Raw genomic sequence first — 21503 nt, forward strand, 5'->3', positions numbered from 1 at the left:
ACAATCTTATATTGTAATATTTCTGAGGGCGGACATTTCAACGTTGCTGCAAGCTTGCAGTAATGTTGCAGAAACATTTCGCAACTTCTATGCAATATTACAATGTTTCAATGTTAGGTCTATGCAATGTTTTTGCAATCTTTCGGTGCTGTATGGGTGGTGTTCAATCATAAGGCTACCGCAAGTGCTCAAAGAAGCCTGTTATAACAAATATTATAAACACTTTTACCCTTCGAGAAAGATCGAAAATAGCGAAATAAAGGTCATTATGTGAAAAAATAAAACGGAAATACGCGATTCACTAGCAAAATCCAGACCTCGAAGGGCAGATTGTATATAAGCACCGGGCGATAAAATCGAAAGTCACTTCTGAAAGTACCTCGCGACTATTTCCACTGTGACAATTTATTCTGTTGCTTGCGGGTACAATTATAGCGGATACAATCATAACTCTAATTTTTATTACTATTATTATTGTAATATATATATATATATATATATTGTTACGTCCCTGATGTCCGTGATCATCGGGTCGGCTCCGATTAACAAGAACATCTGGTTGTCAAGAGTTGTTTCAGGCATGTGTCGGCCTGAAATATTCCAAAGAACGCGGCAGTCATTGCTCCGTCGCTGTAACTTTTGTCGGAACGTTGGCGGTCGTAACTTTGAACATTTATTGTAAACATATCAAATTGACGGAATAAAATCATTGCATCGCGGACGTTGTGACGATTCAATTAAACGCCCGTTACGCCGTAATGAAACGTCGCCGACCCATGGTTCCCATACTTAAAATGCTTGTATTCGTCCATTCTTTCATTACACAAATTTATGGCACTTAATTTTTCATCACTGTATATACATCCCTGTATATACAGGGTGTCCCATTTTATTTTTGTCAGTCAAATATCTCAATATTATTTAGAGTTAGAAAAAAATGTTTCAAGCAAGAGTTGTATGGCTTGAAGGGGGCCATAAGATGGTGTTATCAATTTGACCTTGAATAGTTACTTGAAGGTCACATGAAGGTCACCTTCAATTTTTTAAATATAACTGCCTACTTTTTATTGCATATTTTTACAGCTTATCTCGAGAGCTTTCCAAAACACTATAATTAAGTTAGTTTTCATTAAGTACCCAGTAAGCAAAATGTTAGCAGGTTGGCAGCAGATTGGCAGCAAATTCGATCAGAATCCCACACCAGAACCGTAGCCATCTGTGTCCGCATTAAGCTTTTGTTTTGGCGACAGAGTCTGTAAAACATAACCTGTCAACAAACTGTCGGCAGAAACCGAGCAGGATCTGCGCGTGCAATTTGATATTAGATTGCCAGCAGAAACCGAGCAGAATCTGCGCATGCAACCTGATGGCAAATTGACAGCAGAAACTGCACAAGATTTGCGCTTACTTTTATTAATGTTATATAAATGCAACAAAATTGATTATTACAGGTGCTAAATAAGAATATTATCGGCAAGTTAATTACAATTTTCTTCTAAAATGACATATATGTCATATGTTATATCGTAATATATGTTAATGTAATATATGTTATATCGTAGTTATATCTCATATAGCGAAGGACTAATACAATTTAATTAAATTAATAATAAAGTAAATGTAACTTGTAAAACTGGAGATGTAATTTATTTAGAATTAAATTCTTGCTTTATGCCTCAAATAGGCAATACATGAATAATTTTCCATTTATCATATTGATTCCAATCAGTTTAATATTCTGAATCTCATCTGTTTGTATCAGATATCAGAAATTAAAGTGATAGAAATTAAAATGATAATTATTATATTTTTAATCTTTTATTCATATTCGCGACTTTATATATATTTCTGACAGAAATTAGATTACGAGAAAGTACAGCTCACGTAGCGGTAAGTGAAGGAACTATCGAATCATGCAAACCCTGTTCCGTTTCTGCCGTCAATCTGCTATCAGAGATTGTGTGCGCAGATCCTGCTCGATTTTTGTTATCAATTTGCTATCACATTGCGCCTCACAGATCCTGCTCAGTTTCTGCTATCAATGTGCCGTCAGTTACATCAGCAGGCTCTACCCGATTTCTGCCGACAATTTAATATCAAATTTCATTGCGCAGATCCTGCTCGGTTTTTGTTACCAATCTGCTGTCAAAATTGCGCCGCACAGATCCTGCTCGGTTTCTGCTATCAATGTGCCGTCAATTATATCAACAAGTTCTGCTCGGTTTCTATTGACGATCTGTTGTCCAGTTATGTGAACAGATTTTGTTGTATGTCTGCTGACATGCTGGCAACATGATCGAATATATCAATTCCTCTATGCAAACTGTAGTCTTTCTGCCTTTAAAATTTGTAATAGGTGTTTGACGAAAATCTGTTCTAACAGATTGGGCTATCTGGGTACTTTCCGAGTTATGAGGCTCGAAATCATTTCTTAATTTTACATAAACCGTAAAATATTTTGTAAAATATTCATTTTTCGATTATCTTACCTTAATACTTTTATGTACAAAATAATGAGAGGAATCAATTGGTGTAAAGAAAACACATAGTTATTTTTAAGAAAAAATATGTAATTGTTAATTACAAATTACATATTTTTTCTTCGAAACAATTATGTGTTTTCTTTACACCAATTGATTCCTCTCATTATTTTGTACATAAAAGTATTAAGATAATCGAAAAAATGAATATTTTACAAGATATTTTACGGTTTATGTAAAATTAAGAAATTACTTCGAGCCTCATAACTCGGAAAGTACTTAATGAAAACTAACTTAATTATAGTGTTTTGGAAAGCTCTCGAGATAAGTTACAAGAATATGTAATAAAAAATAAGGGTTCCATTTTAAAAAATTGAAGGTGACCTTCACGTGACCTTCAAACGACTTTTCAAGGTCAAACCAATCATCATCACCATCTTATGGCTCCCTTTAAGCCATACAACTTTTGTCTGAAACATTTCTTTCTAAAATGCATAGTTTATGAAATATTCGACCGTTTCCAGACTTTTGGTACACCCTGTATATATATATATATATATATGTATGTATTGTATCCGCTATAATTGTACCCGCAAGCAACGGAATAAAGTGTCACAGTGTAAATAGTCGCGAGGTACTTTCAGAAGTGACTTTCAATTTTATCGCCCGGTGCTTATATACAATCTGCCCTTCGAGGTCTGGATTTTGCTAGTGAATCGCGTATTTCCGTTTTATTTTTTCACATAATGACCTTTATTTCGCTATTTTCGATCTTTCTCGAAGAGCAAAAATGTTTATAAAATTTGTTATAACAGGCTATATATTGTTACGTCCGGTGGATTCTTTTTTTTCTTTGAACCAATATCGTGGAAGAAAAAAATCAAGGATCGGCTTGCATTTGAAACGCAAAGTGATCCTTCTTAAAAATAATGATAGCGTATAAAGAACGCCTAACCCGCGCATATAACCGACCAAATGAACCAAAAATCAGCCTCCTTGTCCTTAAGAAGGGAGTAATTGAAATTATTTCATTTGTTCAAAAAGATCTCCTATCATCCAGTAAGGAGGAGGAGCAATAACTTTAAAAAAGCAAGCGCAAGGCGCGACACACAGTGCAATTGACAGATCAGTTCACAGTTCCTTATGCAATTTATTCAGCATTCATTCATTCATTCCTTTAGTCACAGTCAAGATTTAGTCACATTATCACATTTTTGAGAATTCAATCTTAATTTGATTCAAATTATATAGCCTCGGGGATCCTTTCTTGCGTTATGCAATTGCATTATTAATCCGTCTTATATCACAGTGAAAATTTTGTTAACATTTAATTGTGCATCGTGTGTAAATGGATATTTATTGAAAATTTTCTGGTGAACATCTCCATTATTCAGTTCTTCATGTTATGAAGCTTCGAGCTCAGCCATTGCAATTTTATCAACGCACTCATTTTTGTGATGCCAACGAGTAATGAGTAAAATTGAGTAATTTTTATTTTCTCCTTTTCCTATATCTTACTATCTCACAATTTAAAATCTAGGTCTGACAAATAATTCTAAATGGTTTAATAACCATTAAATTTTTACTAATTACTATCAATCAATCAATCCTTGTCTCATCCCTCCTCCAGTCTCATTCCTTGTTCTTCCTAATTCGCCTAGAATCTCTGAAAGGTGGTTCGCGAACGATTCCTAATTCGCTTTGAATCTCCAAAAAGTGGTTCGCGAATAATTTCCTGTTCGCCTTGAATCTCCGAAAGGTGGTTCGCGATTACTCCTTAATTCTTATTTCTCTTTACTTGCTTTTTTTGATTTATTCAGTGAGAATTTGTATTGTTTTCTATCTTTATATCTCGTTTCAGCCTTTCTTTATATATATTTAACTTTCCATTTCTGTTTTTTCTTTACTCCCTTTCATTTTCTTTTAATTTCCCATCTTTATATTATTATTTTTTTTTCTCTTTATATCATTTTCCTTTATATTATCACTACTTTTTAGAGAAACCGTTGGAATAGATGAATAATTTTTGAACTTAGACTTGGCGAATCTCTTATCTTAATTTTATCATTGTATTTTAAGTTAGACCTGTGTTTCAGCGAATTTAGATAATTTTAATTCTAATTATAACACATATGCGCAAGCGACGAATGCTATACTTTCTTTAATGAGTAAGTGTTATTCACACTTTTATTACACATTCATTTTTTATTTTTGTCTTATTTCTTATATTATATTAATTATATATATTGTAATAACCAGTCAGAACCTAATTCTTAACGTAAATTTCTCTCTATATATTCTGACTGATGACCTCCGAACCACTGTAACCCGCAGAAATATATAATACATACACACAAATATCTACTCACACATAGTTATAAGCGCTAATATGTATTTTTTTCATTCTTTCTTTATCTTTTTAAATAATTTATCGTATTTTTAATTTAATGTATAATATTTAATTATTTAACCCGCTCTCTTCCCTGAATCCCGAGATCGCACTAGGTCCTGTCTCGCGTAAAAAGGATTAAATTCCTTTACTGAAAAAGGACCATCGAGCGAATAGGTCTAGAAACACAGCGTTAAAGGGACCTTTGGTCTCTGACCTGTGTCAAGCTCTTTCACATTCGCTCCACCCGATCTATACACACGCCCGAATAAAGTGTGTCACGGGGTAAGTAAGTTACGTTCTTCCATAGGGCTCATCCAATTCAGGGTCTGGACCAAGAAGAACGTAACTTACTTACCCCGTGACACACTTTATTCGGGCGTGTATATAGATCGGGTCGAGCGAATGTGAAGGGCTTGACACAGGTCAAGAACCGAAGGTCCCTTTAACGCTGTGTTTCTAGACCTATTCGCTCAGTGGTCCCTTTTCAGTAAAAGAACTTAATTATATATATATATATATATATATATACAGGGTGGACCATTTTAACCTTTAATGGAGAATAACTCGAAAACCAAGCCCGGGAGAGAAAAATGTTTCAGACAAAAGTTGTTTGGTTTCAAGGGGGCCATAAGATGGTATCATTGGTTTGACCTTGAAGAGTTATTTGAAGGTCACATGAAGGTCACCTTCAATTTCTTAAATAGAACCTACTATTTGTCATTGCATATTCTTGTAGCTTATCTCGAGAGCTTTCCAAAACACTATAATTAAGTACCTTTTCGTTAAGTACTTTTTGAGTTATGAGGCTTGAAATAATTTCTTAATTTTACATAAACCGTAAAATATCTTGTAAAATATTCATTTTTCGATTATCTTACCTTAATACTTTTATGTACAAAATAATGAGAGGAATCAATTAGTGTAAAGAAAACACACAGTTGTTTTTAAGAAAAAATTGTAATTGTTAATTGCAAATTACATATTTTTTCTTAAAAACAACTATGTGTTTTCTTTACACCAATTGATTCCTCTCATTATTTTGTACATAAAAGTATTAAGGTAAGATAATCGAAAAATGAATATTTTACAAGATATTTTACGGTTTATGTAAAATTAAGAAATGATTTCGAGCCTCATAACTCGGAAAGTACCCAGATAGCCCAATCTGTTAGAACAGATTTTCGTCAAACACCTATTACAAATTTAGCAGATATTGGTCCTTCTTATCCGGTTACGGCCTTTGAGTTACAAAAAAATGTTTTACAATATGACGAATGCTGAAGATAGACTTTGAGAAAAAGAAAATAAATTATTTTTTAAACTGTTGCATTGCTCAAGAGAATCGGCCCCTAAAAATGTTTTTAAACTTATTTATTTCTTAACAAATTCATATTTTAATCAATTTTCTACGATCTTTTTTGATAAAATTACCATTTTGAAAAAAATGTTACAAAATGAAACTTTCCTTATAAAATCTACAATTCAGAAACAAATTATGGTAAATTTTATCAAAAAAGAAATTAAAGTGTAACGACCCAAAATGCCTCACATAAAGATAGACGGTCAGATTTAAATTTTTCCTTAAGACGATATATACAGGGTTTAGCAAAAGTGTGGAAACCCCTTAATATTTCGAAAAATACGCATTTAAAAAAAAAATGTTTCATACAAAAGTTATAGGGTTTTATGTGGCGCATTACACAGCAACATTATTATGACCTCGAATAGCGTTGTCAAGGTTATGTGAAGGTCACCTCCAACTTTTTAAATGGGACACCCTATATGCTTTTGCATATTCTTGTAGCTTATCTCAAGAGCTTTCCAAAACACTATAATTAAGTTAGTTTTCATTAAGTACTTTCCGAGTTATGAGGCTTGAAATCATTTCTTAATTTTACATAAACCATAAAATATCTTGTAAAATATTCATTTTTCGATTATCTTACCTTAATACTTTTATGTACAAAATAATGAGAGGAATCAACTGGTGTAAAGAAAACACATAGTTGTTTTGAAGAAAAAATATGTAATTTGCAATTAACAATTCCATATTTTTTACCATATTTTAATTCCATATTTAAATTCCATATTTTAATTCCATATTTTAATTCCATTTTTTACCATATTTTAATTCCATATTTTTACAAATAGTAGGTTCCATTTAAGAAATTGAAGGTGACCTTCATGTGACCTTCAAATAACTCTTCAATGTCAAACCAATGATACCATCTTATGGCCCTCTCGAAACCAAACAACTTTTGTCTGAAACATTTTTCTCTCCCGGGCTTGGTTTTCGAGTTATTCTCCATTAAATGTTAAAATGGTCCACCCTGTATATATATATAGTTTGCGCCCTCGCGTCCCATCCCTGCGGATGTATTCGCCACCCGTTATTCTGTCGGCGGGAAGTACGTCGACGGAAGAAGATCGTCTCCGCGCGCGTTGTCAAGACGTTGTTTTTAACAACGACTGTCAGAGAGTCCGAGCCCAGCTGTCAAGCTGAGTGATCGCGCATTAACCTGTGTTCCGTTATTCTGTGTTATTCTAAGTTCCTGTAGGTTCTTCGTGGTTTCATTAAAGTTTTTTTGTTCAAAGAACCGTGTTATTATTCCCGAGTGCGTGAGTGCGCGAGTGTGAGCGTGTGCCGATAGTTGTGCCGCGCGTTTCGAGATATATCGCTCCGCGGACGCAACAACATACAGGGTGATTTTAAACAAACATTTGTCTTTAAAATATCGAATTCTTGAGTGAATTCTAAGACGATTCTTCCTTTTGCAAAATTTTGCCCGGAGCTTAGTTTTTAAACTATAAGTGAAAATAGTTAACTAATTACGGAACGAGTACGAGAGGTAGGCAGGGATGATGCGATTCACCGTCCGATATAGGCGATTACGTGGGGCGCTCGCCGCGATCAGTTGATTGCTATACTGTTGATAAATAATTGTTACACGTTGATAACAACGAGACGTTTCCTTAATACATACACATACACTCTGACACATCGTGTTAGACGAAAGCGAAGTTTTCTCTTTTCTTCTATCGTTACTTACGAATGTATTCATGCATTTAATCACACGATCGATAAAATTTACTAACGAATTTATAAACGATTAACGCACTCAATTATTAATCACACTCGATATACAAACACACAGTGATTGCTACACTCATCGCGTATAGCAATCAGCTGACCGCGGCGAACGCCCCACGTAATCACCTATGTCAGACGGTAAATTGCGTCGTCCTTGCCTACCTCTTGTACTCGTTCCGTAATTAGTTAACTATTTTCCCTTATAGGTTAAAAACTAAGCTCCGGGCAAAATTTTGCAAAAGGAAAAATCGTCTTAGAATTCACTCAAGAATTTGATATTTTAAAGACAAATGTTTGTTTAGAATCACCTTGTATATATAGTGTCTTGTCGAATTAAATTATGTCGTCTTAATTCAAATAGTTCGACTTAGCTGATTTCCTTTTTTCCTCGACTTTTCTCTCGTCGCTGACTCACGCGTCCGTGATGCTCTCGAGCAAAAACTGAATCAGTGAAATCGAACACAATATATACACAACTTCCTTGAAAATTTATTTATAAAAATACACATAAATTAATGGTAATTATGCATAATAATGGACCTTTTTTTTGCGGAGGAGGGGAAAATGCCTTATGCATACCCATGCCGCCCGTACGACTGGGTTATGCGGGACTTGCACCCGCTAAAAACCCCTCCTCATCGCGAACACCGCGGACCGTCGCGCCGCACTCCGAGGAACTGCTGGCGCATGACTTCTCGAAGTGCGACAGCCCATATATAAACATCCTCCGTAATCCTACTTTAATGCCGTCGATCGAGTTAATTAACGGACTCCATAAGTCGGGCCTCCAGAGAGAGTCGAGTCCCACGTTCCATGGGGCGATTCTGGACTACGACCCCCCGTGGACGCACACTCACACGCACACGTATACCGAATGGATAAAGAAGAATGAATCGATCAATGAATGAGTGAATGAATGCATACTATTGTTATGAAACGAACGAATGAATGAATATCAATTTTTTGATGGATGATAATTGAATGGATGATAATTAATGGTGATTTAGTGAAATGAAGTAAAGGTGAATATAATAGATGAATATAATGAATAAATGTAATGACTATGTATATACTCACATGCGTACACATATATAGAAAATACTATTACAATAATGCGTAAAATGAGAATGAGAAAAACTATACATGAACGTGTGTCACAGAAAGGGGTGATCTTAATCTCTGAACCTCCTATCTGTCTTCCGTAAGCGAGGAGTGGGACAGAGTCTTCGTCATGTCATCATTGGCGGTGTTGTTTTCTCTCTCTCTCTCCTATCTTCAGTGTCTCGAGCGGCGTACCATTCGGGATAAAATCTTTGAGCCGAGGATGCTACAGCTTCCTTCTCCTCCATCCTAGTTAGTTGCTCTCCCTCTTCTCCACGCTTCCAGTCCATAGTAAGCTTCCGATTGACGTTCGTAGAAGAAGAGAGCTGACCACCCATGTTACTCTCATCGTCCATACTCTTCTTGACCATCTGATCATCCATCTTTTCTTTCTCCTCCGCCAGCGCTACGGGCTTGGGATTCCTCTGCCTTCGAATAGCATCGCGTCCATCATTAATGTCTCTACGAGGAGTTATCTTCTTTCTATATTTCTCTAAGTCTCGTTTCTTCCTACGACTCTTGTATCTGCTTGGAGGGACGGACATATACATTTTGGATCTCCTAGACGATGATTAACATCCTCACCTACATCGATAGAGAGGGGGCATCGGGGCTCCATCTTACACTTTGCTATTGCGTGATCAGTGCCCCCACAGTTAAAGCAGCGTGCGCTGCGATCTGTTTCATCCTTGCACCATGATCGAGTGTGGCCCGTACGCAAGCAGCAATAACATCGCGTTTGAAAAGGAAAAGCCATTCTCACAAACGCACGAGCCCTACCTGTAGATGTTCAGAGACCAACTGAAACCGGACAATTAACTCTAATAGACCAACGGCCATACGACCAGCGTTTAATACCCGTTTTTGCCTACCCGTAGATCTCCTGTTCGGCATCCGCTAGCCGCTGCTAGTGCCGCCGTGATCTCAATCGGGGTAACAAATTCGTCCTTGCCATTCACAACAATATCCATAGTCTTACGAGGACGTATAACACTAATATTATCTCCGTATTTTCCTACCACACGTTTTATGCGATCTGCCAATCGGTCAGCCTTGTCGGCCGCATTTTGACCTGAGACGGAAAATAAGCTGGCCCCGTTAGCTGATTTACGGATCCGCAAATTAACTATACCACAATCCACCTCTGGGTCTATGCTTTTCCTTAATTCGAACAAGACTGTTGAATAACTAACGTCTTTAGTATTCATAATTCGTAGTATGATAACTTCCTCTTTAATTCGTCTCATTCGCCACTTCTCGTTATTGTTATTAATGATATCGTGCCTTATCGCTACGTGAGAGGACGAAAGAGGACGAGAACACGACCTCTGACAAGTAACACTAGGGAAGTGCCATACGGCGATTTTCCTGAAACTTGGTATACAAGTAGTACATGGAAAACTATTGGACACGTATATTGTTATATCGGCCCGAAAGCCGTTTGAAGGGTAGAAATCACCCTTATCGATTTTGGGGGTAGGTTCGATTATTTTACGAATTATTTTTACGATTGTTGCGAAATCAGGTTTAATTCAACCGCTGGACGTTTACACTTTTAGACCTTGGAAGAATTTTTTAAGACAATTTTCTGATATTGTCATGCTGTATAACTGTGATGTAAATTTACATTTAAGGAATAACATCCTCAAAATACAGTCTTTAATACATAACCAGTTTTCCTCGCCCAGATTTAAGAATATATTTCGATACGCTTGGTGGGTATATTGCAGAAAAACCCGACAAATGCGAAGCCCCTGCAGATTTCTGTTTGAAAAACTGCAATGGCACATGTGAACTCTGCAATGATATTGCAATAATTAAATGTGCTTGGTGTATGACATCAATGTGCATGCAGCACTTCTTTGCCGTAACAAACGCTAACTCTCCACATTACTGCACTAAATTTAAAGTGTAAGTCGAAAAGCACCCCGATTCGTGAGAGGCAAGGGGACTCACGTTCAAAAAGCACCCCGATTCGTGAGAGGCAAGGGGACTCACGTTCAAAAAGCACCCCAATGGGATGAGAACCCTATCACGTCCACGTCGTTCATCCTGGGTAGCGCTAAGGAGGGATTGATTTTTAGATGCATCACTACTTGTAGGGATGATTTTCGATGTTTCGTTACTGTTAGGGATAGTTTTCGATTAGGACCTTTTTGCTACAAATTCACCTCAAAGTTATGCTCATTTCTTACTTTTTTGCAATTTTCGCATTTTTTGACAGGGTGTAAAACTTTTGAAAAATTGCGACCGCCATATTGGATCCGCCATTTTGAATTCTTAAAAACGGACTTCAGATTCGTTATCAGCGACCCCAAAAATCCTTAGTTACCTGATTTCGCAACAATCGTAAAAATAATTCGTAAAATAGTCGAATCTACCCCCAAAATCGATAAGGGTGATTTCTACCCTTCAAACGGCTTTCGGACCGATATAACAATATACGTGTCCAATAGTTTTCCATGTACTACTTGTATGCCAAGTTTCAGGAAAATCGCCGTATGGCACTTCCCTAGTGTTACTTGTGAGTAGAACTGAATTCATCGCTCCTATTATTATTAACTATTCTCCTCGACCTTGAAGAGGCGGAAATGACTGCCTATCTGTTAAGTCCGGTAATGAAGAGCGGTCAGAGATCCGATCTGAATCATCCTCTGTGCATCCTTGCCTTCCGTTATGCAACGCATCCCTAAACTCAATAGAGGAACATAATTTACTCTTAACTACATCATTTTTTTTCGCTAATTGAGTTACGACATTCTCAAGGGGTTTCAGTTTATCTAAGAAAGCCGCCAAAGTACTGTCTACCATCGCAACCACGCGTCCTATCAAGTCTTCATTTTTTAGTGACATTTGCTTCCGCAAAGACGGTTCCTCTTGACAATTCTGGAGTTTACTCTTGCTTCCTTCCTTCTGTATTTCCATCGATGAGTTCCGGTCCGTTGAAACCTTGGAAGGAACTATCTTCGATAACGAAACATCCTCTTGTGATGAGGTCCATAATCCTTTCTTCAACTCTTGAACTTCTGACTCCAGCTGACTCGATCGTCTGCGGAGGCGAGTGTTCTCTTCTTGTAGACGAGCTATTCTGTGATTAAAGTTACTCGCCCTTTTAGCCAGTTCTATAGTCATAGTTTTTGCTCTAGAAACTGTGACATCAACGAGCACTTTTGTTTCCTTCTCTCTCTTGACAATTTCCGAGGCTATATTCCCTAGGTCGATAATAGCCTCGAGAGTCCATTCCTCTAACTCGGGAACATCCATACTTCTCAATATATTCACCTGCCTAGAATCCTCGTCACTGATAGATTCGGGCAAGGATTTCTGACATTTTTCTTTATTTTCCCTAGAGGATTCGATCGAGTCGTCTCTAATCTTCCTTTTCTCTCGCTTCTTGGGATTATTATTTCTTTTTTCCATATCAGTCCCAGAAGAGTCTTCTTTAGCGATAATATCTTCCGCTGTCACGCTCGCCTTCAACGAGACAGTTGGCCCATCTCCTGAGTTTGACGTGAATTGAGCTGGGACAACACTCCCTTCGCGCCGCCCTCTGGGATTCCGATTTCCCTGAGAAGGTATGTTTCCTTCTTTATTGACCATTCTTCCATAGTATGGTTTATCTTCGGAGTTCCTTCTCCTAGGTCCCACACTGAGCTAACGGACGGGATCGATCCGGAGGGGTGGTCACAATCACCGCATACCACTAAGAACTAATTCTCTCGATTCGGAACGAATCTTCCCTCAATAACTACGTGTAAGTATATTGCACATACACTTTGCTATAATCCAATAAAATCTCACCCGCTATTATAATGAGGCAGACTATGAAACTTCAATTAAGTAGCCTCACACTTCATATTGTCACTACAATTCTAGTAGTCCTACATACTGTTATATATTTATTTATTATAAACTATACACCTTTATAAATAAGGAGATTATAGAAGGATTTTACTCCCTAATCCGCAAGACTTCTTAAATGAGTCCTAACTAGACATTGAATTTCGTTCTTATATCTATTCCTAGATTTATAAGAATTCATATAAATTCATTAACATTTCCTTAAATTATCTTAAGGGGATTATTATTTCCAATCCATCATCCTTTAATAACCATTAGACAAGCTCGATTGCTCATCTCTCATGTTTTCAGTTATCAAAATTACTCTAGTAACTTATTGCATATATAGAGAGAGTTTCCCTTCTACAATCTGTATACACTACGGCGGGATCTGTATTTCTTCCATCAAACACATGATTATTGCAAAAACAATCAATAAACAATCAACGCATACATACAATTTCATAATAACAATATAACGAAATAAATTATTATTTTCTGTTATCATTCTATGTTATCGCCACATTAGACAATATCTCTGTCACCCTATAACGAGTATTTACTCTTTTCCGCTTATAATTCAGACTCTAACCATCCTAGTGATTTTCCGGCTTAAGGTCGATTTCACTTTAGGTTCACCATCTAGTGATTATATATTCCCGGCCTCAACCGGAACCATCACGGAGTGCACTCCCTATAGACACCATAGGTTTGTTCTTTTTAGCTGAACTGGCTGCACTAGTTCAGAAAGTGTACACTGAAACGTTCTTTTTAGTAGAAGTGACGTCAGATACTGCTGTTCTTTTTAGCAGTGCAATGCTGTTCAGTGCAACAGTTCACTGCCTGCCCTAGGTCTTGAGGTAGTGCAGCGGTGCAGTTCAATATGGCGATTTATTTAAACACAAACAGCAGTTTAAGGTATAATTAATAACGCATTAATTGCGAAAAAGAAGACATAATAGTCATGTAAATAATATTAATATAAAGAATATAGATAAAAACAATTATTAATTAATAGAAAAATTTTAAAAATTAAAAAAAAAATTTGAAATAAATTTGTAATTATAATTAATAAACTCAAAGTTAATTTTTCTACAAATTTGTAATAAAATAAATTTTATTACAAATAAGTCTCTCTTCATCGGATAATTCTGTTATTTATAGAAGATTTATGTTTCTCATATTTTGATGTGCGATGTTAGTACTGCACTAAACCGTTCTTTTTATTCCTCATTGTGCTTGTGCACTGGCAGAATTTTTTATGAACTCGCTAGTTCTAGTGCAGTCCTAGTGCAGCACTAGTTCAGCTAAAAAGAACAAACCTCATCTGTTCAGTATCTATACCAGTGCAGAAATCACAGATGTTCCGATCAACAACAATCGATAGTGACTCAATTTAATAATCAATAACTAATAATATCTTACATTGATTACACGTTTCTTGAACAAAGTGACAACAGTTAATAACAGTGTGTCTGATAGAACGTGTTTTCCTTCCGGGATTTTATACCTAACTGCATCAGCTGTCACATACCGTAGCAGACAATATCAATCACTCAACTCACTCACATCATGTTTACGCATATAATCACACATTATTGACTAATAAATAGCCAATGCGAAGTCGCTAATATATATTTTATTTATTTATTATGCTACTCTCTTCTAGTAATTCCAACCTCTCATACACCACATACAACTTAACCTACCTTAATAATAACTATCTATCTACAGATTAATAGACATAAATCATTAATAATCGATAAAGTTTCCTACATAATAATAAGTAATATTATATAAATCTTTTGTAAATCAATTTACTACCACCCTTGAGCCCAATGCAGGCTGTTACTCCATATAGTTTATAAATTATTTGTTCGCTATACAAGGTATCGTAAGATAACCTCTTTTTCTAAAATAGCTATCTGTCAAGCAGCTATTTATGGATATATAACCTATCTGCCTTCCACAAATCAGTCAATAAAGTTTACTTCCTATAAATTAATATATAATAATATATCAATCTTATGTATCAGTTAAATTACTATCACACAGAGCTCATTACTAGCTACTAATACATGTAGTTATAAACTATTTATACGCTATATATGCTATCATAGAATAACTTCTACTTTCACAATAATTATCTATCAAGCAACAATATTCATGGATATATAACCCATCTGCCCACTTATCAAAAGATGCCTCTACACATAACCTACTCTTTTGTCAAACAGTATACATAGTTAAATAATTAAAGCATCTGATTAGCACATCATAATTACAAAATTATTGTTCTTTAGTGTAATATAGACTCAAATATACAGGGAATAACTTTTTTAATTTTGATTGTAGAAAAAAACATTTCAGACAAAAGTTATATGGTTTCAAGGGGGACATGAGACGGTGCCATTAGTTTGACCTTGAAGCAACTGTTACGTCCGGTGGACTCCACGATTCTTTTCTTTCCTCGAAACGATTTCGTGGAAGAAAGAAATCGAGGATCGACTTGCATTTGGAATGTAAATCGATTCTTCTTAGGAATAATGATAACGCGTAGAAGAACGCAACCTAATCCGCGTGTATCGCTATTAAACTTTAAGAAATCTAATTCAGGGAATGGCCAGTCGAGATAGCGTTAACGAAACTCTAAATAAATTCGTGAATTATAAGACGAAAAGTTGTTATAAGAAATTCCAACTGTCCCGTATCTATATCTTGGTACGGCTTTATGATCGAAGCCTCTCTATCTAAAGAATTTTTAAAATAAAGATCTAGTTCTCGGGAAGATTGTCAAAATCTAAACATACAGCAATATTCTTGAAATTGATAGTGCACGTGCGCTCGTTCGACAGGCCACCCTCAAGCGTTCTCCGAATCGTTAAATCATCAAGAACGATAAGCTAATCAACTTACTCCCACTCTCTACTGGATGGAGCTAAGTCTCGAGCCAAAGGGCTTAACCAATAAAAATCTTAAGAAACGCCTCTCCTCCCAAAAATCAGCCTCCTCTTGTCCTTAAGAAGGGAGTATTGAAATTATTATAAAAGATTCCCACCATCCAGTAAGGAGGAGGAGTAATAACTTTAAAATGCAAACGCAAGGCGCGACGGGCGCTATTAACACTCCAGTTGACAGTTCAGTACGCTAATTCTTCCAACGAGCAGCAGTGCAGTTGACAGTTCAGTTCACAGCTCCAGTCAAGATTCAGTCATTCAATTTTAAAATTATATAGCCTCGGGGATCCTTTTTTTTCTTGCATTATGCAATTGAGTTATTCATCTGTTTTATATCACAGTGAAAATGATTTTGTTAACATTTAATTGTGCATCGTGTGAATTTTCTGATGAACATCTCCATTACCCAGCTCTTCATGTTATAAATCTCCGACCTCAGCCATTGCAATTTTATGAACGCACTCATTTTTGTGATGCCAACGAGTTGTGAGTAAAATTGAGTAATTTTCATTTTCTCCCTTTCCCATATCTTACTATCTCATAATTTAAAATCTATGTCTGACAAATAATTTTAAACGGTTTAATAACCATTAAATTTTTACTAATTACTATCAATCAATCAATCCTTGTCTCACCTCTCCTCCAGTCTCATTCCTTGTTCTTCCTGTTCGCCGAGAATCTCCGCAAGGCGATTCGCGAACAATTCCTCGTTCGCCGGGAATCTCCGTAAGGCGATTCGCGAACAATTCCCCGTTCGCCGGGAATCTCCGTAAGGCGATTCGCGAACAATTCCCCGTTCGCCGGGAATCTCCGTAAGGCGATTCGCGAACAATTCCCCGTTCGCCGGGAATCTCCATAAGGCGATTCGCGAACAATTCCTTATTTCTCTTTATTAGCTCTTTCTGATTTATTTACCGAGAATTTATATTGTTTTCTATCATTATATCTCGTTTCAGCCCTTCTTTATATATATATCTTTTCATTTTTATTTTTTCTTGACTCCCTTTCGTTTTCTTTTAATTTCCCATCCTCATATTATTATTATTATTATTATTATCTTTTCCTTTCTCTTCATATTATTTTCCTTTGAATTATCATTACTTTTGGGATAAACCGTTGAAATAGATGAATAATTTTCGAACTTAGACTTGGCGAATCTCTTATCTTAATTTTATTATTGTATTTTAATTTAGACCTGTGTTTCAGCGAATTTAAAAAATTTTAATTCTAACTATAACACATATGCGCAAGCGACGAATTCTATACTTCTTCTAATGAGTAAGCGTTATTCATATTTTTATTACACATTCACTTTTTATTTTATTTTATTTCTTATATTATATTAATTATATGTATATTGTATTAACCAGTCAGAATTTAATTCTTAACGTAAATTCTTCCCTGTATATTCTGACTGATAACCTCCGAACGATTGTAACACCCGCGAGAATATATACATACACACACAGATACCCACTCACGCATACCTACAACTGCTAAGATGTATTTTTCTTTCATTATTTTTTTTATAATATATGTATTTTTAATTTAATGTATAATTTAATTATTTAAACCGTTCTCTTCCCTAAATCCTGAGATCGCACTAGGTCCCATCCCGCGTAACAAGGATTAAATTCCTTTACCGAAAAGGGGCCATCGAACGAATAGGCTTAAAAACGCAGCGTTAAAGAGACCTTCGGTCGCTGACCTGTGTCAGGCCCTTCACATTCGTTCGACCCGATCCATACACACGCCCGAATAAAGTGTGTCACGGGGTAAGTAAGTTGCGTCCTTCCATACGGCCCATCCATTCCAGGGTCAGGACGTAACACAATTAACAATTACATTTTTTTTCGAAACAATTATGTGTTTTCTTTACACTAATTGATTCCTCTCATTATTTTGTACATAAAAATATTAAGGTAAGATAATCGAAAAATGAATATTTTACAAGATATTTTACAGTTTATGTAAAATTAAGAAATTATTTCAAGCCTCATAACTCGGAAAGTACTTAATGAAAACTAACTTAATTATAGTTTTTTGGAAAGCTCTCGAGATGAGCTACAAGAATGTGCAAAAGCATATAGGGTGTCTCATTTAAAAAGTTGGAGGTGACCTTCACGTGACTTTCAACTGACTCTTCAAGGTCAAACTAATGACACCGTCTCATGTCCCCCTTCGTTCGTTGTTTATTAAAAAGTTATTAACAAATGAAGTGAATGATATAAATGATATAAATGATGTGAAACGAGATGTATATTTGCAAAATTCCACATGGGCTTGCGGCTTTCCACATGAAGCGAGGTTCGACCCAAACCTATGTGTCTAATCTTTTGGTAGTGAAGTCCTCCCGCAGAGAGGGCGGAACCCACTGTTCTGTGCATACAGTTTTTAATACAAAGCGAGGTTCTATATGGGTTTACAACTTTCCTTTTGAGTTAAAACTAGATACATAGGTTTGGGTTGAACCTTGTTTCGCGTGGAAAAGTGTATGCGTGGATACAGTGGGTTTCGTCCCCCTGCGGGGAGCTCCACTACTAAAAAATTAGACATATAAGTTTGAGTTGAAACTCGCTTTGTGTGAAAAGTTATAAACTCATATGAAATCTCACTTTGCAATAAAAAGTGTATTTTTACATCTAAGTGAGCGAGAAATGTATTCAGAAATTAATAATACATTTATATATTAAGTGTATAACTAAGTCCCGCCGTTTTTTTACTTGAAAAATGTATTTATTTCAATAGGAAAATGAATTAATATATTAATCAAAATATAATTCTTTGTTTTCTATGATTTTTTCCTATCTTTTTTGCAAAAGTTGGATTCCGCGACGATAGAACGACTTGTTTTTTTAAGCAATCCATTGATCGATGCATTTTTGGACTTCGTAATTGGAGAAGTGTGTATCGACGAGCACATGTTGCATTGATAGGAAAAGGTTATAATCCGATGGAGCCAAGTCTGAAGAATAGGCGGATGCGGGAGAACTTCGCATTCGAGCTTTAATAGTGTTTCTTTTACGATTCTTGCAACATGAGGTCGCGCGTTGTTATGCAAAAGAATCACTTTACGTCGATTACTGGCCTTTTTCGCATCAATTCATCATTCAATCAGTATAATTGTCGTTGGTAGCGGTCAGCCGTGATTGTTTCAAAAATCAATCAATGAGCTTCAGCTGCAGTTTTATTTAAATCAAAGCAGTGAAGAAGTATATGTCGAAAAAACAACTTATCACGTTTCATTTTAAATCGATTCAAAAAATATCTCTTCCACAAAAAATGAATCTTTGTGTACTCAATTTTATTGGCAAATGCCTAACTTTACTACATTTGCAGCTGGAGCCATTTAATTATGAGCGGCGGGAACTTAGTTATACACCTAATATATATAATAAAATATATATATATATATATATATATATATATTGTTACGCCCGGGGCGGGGACTTTGATAAATATCGAAGTCGCGCGGTAAAGAGATCGGCCGCTCGCGGGACGCGCTAAATAAACAAGCACCTAAGAAACTAATGAACTTTAATGCACTGCACAATTACAACACAAACGGTAACTCAGAACGTAAATACACAATATTAATAACACGGATCGACTCGTAAGAGAAACGCGTCCACACAGCCTGACAGCTGGCTCCAGACTCAAATGACAGCCGCCGCTGTCAACAACCTCTTGACAACGGACTTCTTCTCTTTCCACGACGGACTCGACCGCGACCCGAACCAGGGACGTAACACTTGCTCCCCTCTCGAAAGATTGTCGTCCCGACAATCACGTTGTGGTAAGTCTTCAAAGGAATCTCGTCGTATTTCAGCTCCCGACGTGTCTCCATGTTCTCCCTGAACTGCTGTTGCAGGTTACCGAACCACACGTCTTCTTGGGATCAAACGACTTCGCAGATTCCAACGACTTCACTGATTTTCTCCTTAGAGAAAAATCTTCAGGCAAGAGGGGGGTGACCTTCCCGTGGACCCTCCGTTCTCCCAAGAGAACTCCTCAGGCCCCTGCCTCGGCATTCGCCCGAAGACCCACGGGAAAACCACGGGTCAAAAACCGTGGGTGAGGCAGTCTTCGTCCTCTAATGTTCAAATAATTCCTTTTATTTTCCTTTCTGACTTCCTCTCCTTCCTTGGGGGCTCGTCCGGGATGGGGACTTCGATAAATATCGAAGTCGCGCGGTAAAGAGATCGGCCGCTCGCGGGACGCGCTAAATAAACAAGCACCTTAAGAAACTAATGAACTTTAATGCACTGCACAATTACAACACAAACGGTAACTCAGAACGTAAATACACAATATTAATAACACGGATCGACTCGTAAGAGAAACGCGTCCACACAGCCTGACAGCTGGCTCCAGACTCAAATGACAGCCGCCGCTGTCAACAACCTCTTGACAACGAACTTCTTCTCTTTCCACGACGGACTCGACCGCGACCCGAACCAGGGATGTAAAAATATATATATATATATATATATATATATATATATATATAATAAAAAGAATTTATTACAATGTTATCAAGAGACACGGTAGTGTCTTGCGCCAAGTTAACGCGAAGCAACAATGAGGCACCTCGTGTATCTATATCCCCGTGTTTTTAATACGAGATGGCGCTAGCAGCATTTCGATAGTAAGGCTGATAGAAGAGAAGAAGATATTAGCGCTTACGTCTGTCGTAGTCATGAACGTAAAGTAAGGCAGAGAATAAAAATGTACACGCAACTTACGTATACGTTTTTTTCTGTCTTACTTTACGTCCACGACTGTGACAGATGTAAGCGCTTACGTCTCATTCTCTGCCAACAGCCTATATTATCGTAATAATTGCACATACACACACACATACATATTATTATATATGTACATAATAACACAAGCCGACAAAATTTAGACCCAGAAACCAGAATATACTTTTCCTAAGGTTTTTGACGCGCTGAATTCGAATCCGAGGTCAGAATTTCTCTGGTAGCTCCGGTTTTCGAGATATTCTAACCTAAAAGTGCCAAAATCACGGGTTTTCGAGATATTTGAGGTTATGTTACATCGCAAGGTAATTTTTTTTCATAAAACCATTAATGGGGTCCGAAAGAACTACTCTTCCTCTTTAAAATCATTTTGATTTGTCCGGATATCTTTTTTTATCTTTGAGAAATTGAATGTTCAAATTAAGTAGTTTGACATTTTTGATATTTGGAAATTGAATAGCATCAGGTAAGTACAATATAATGTATGTACACGAAATATACATTTTTAAAGGGTTTTGATGCACGCTGATTCGAAATTTGACATTAGTTTTGCAAATTTAATTTGTCTAAACAATTTGTTTAAAGAGGAAGAGTAGTTCTTTCGGACCCCATTAATGGTTTTATGAAAAAAAATTACCTTGCGATGTAACATAACCTCAAATATCTCGAAAAACCGTGATTTTGGCACTTTTAGGTTAGAATATCTCGAAAACCGGAGCTACCAGAGAAATTCTGACCTCGGATTCGAATTGAGCGCGTCAAAAACCTTGGGAAAAGTATATTCTGGGTTTCTGGGTTTGAGGTTTGGCCAAATTTTGTCGGCCTGTGTAATGTAAGTGCAATGTGTGTGTGTCTGCGCGCATATATATATATATATAA

At 36.5% G+C, this 21503-nt stretch overlaps 1 protein-coding gene across 8 annotated transcripts in view; it reads left to right on the forward strand.

Moving 5' to 3' along the window:
- The window catches only part of Dhc62b (Dynein heavy chain at 62B), an 835389-nt gene that overhangs the window by 257949 nt on the left and 555937 nt on the right, over positions 1 to 21503 (forward strand). The gene's annotated exons all lie outside the window — the stretch shown is intronic.

This window comes from Camponotus vicinus, unplaced genomic scaffold (genome assembly GCF_025532165.1).
Source record: "Camponotus vicinus isolate PSW18456_S1 unplaced genomic scaffold, iyCamVici1.0 SCAF_7, whole genome shotgun sequence".
NCBI lineage: Eukaryota > Metazoa > Arthropoda > Insecta > Hymenoptera > Formicidae > Camponotus > Camponotus vicinus.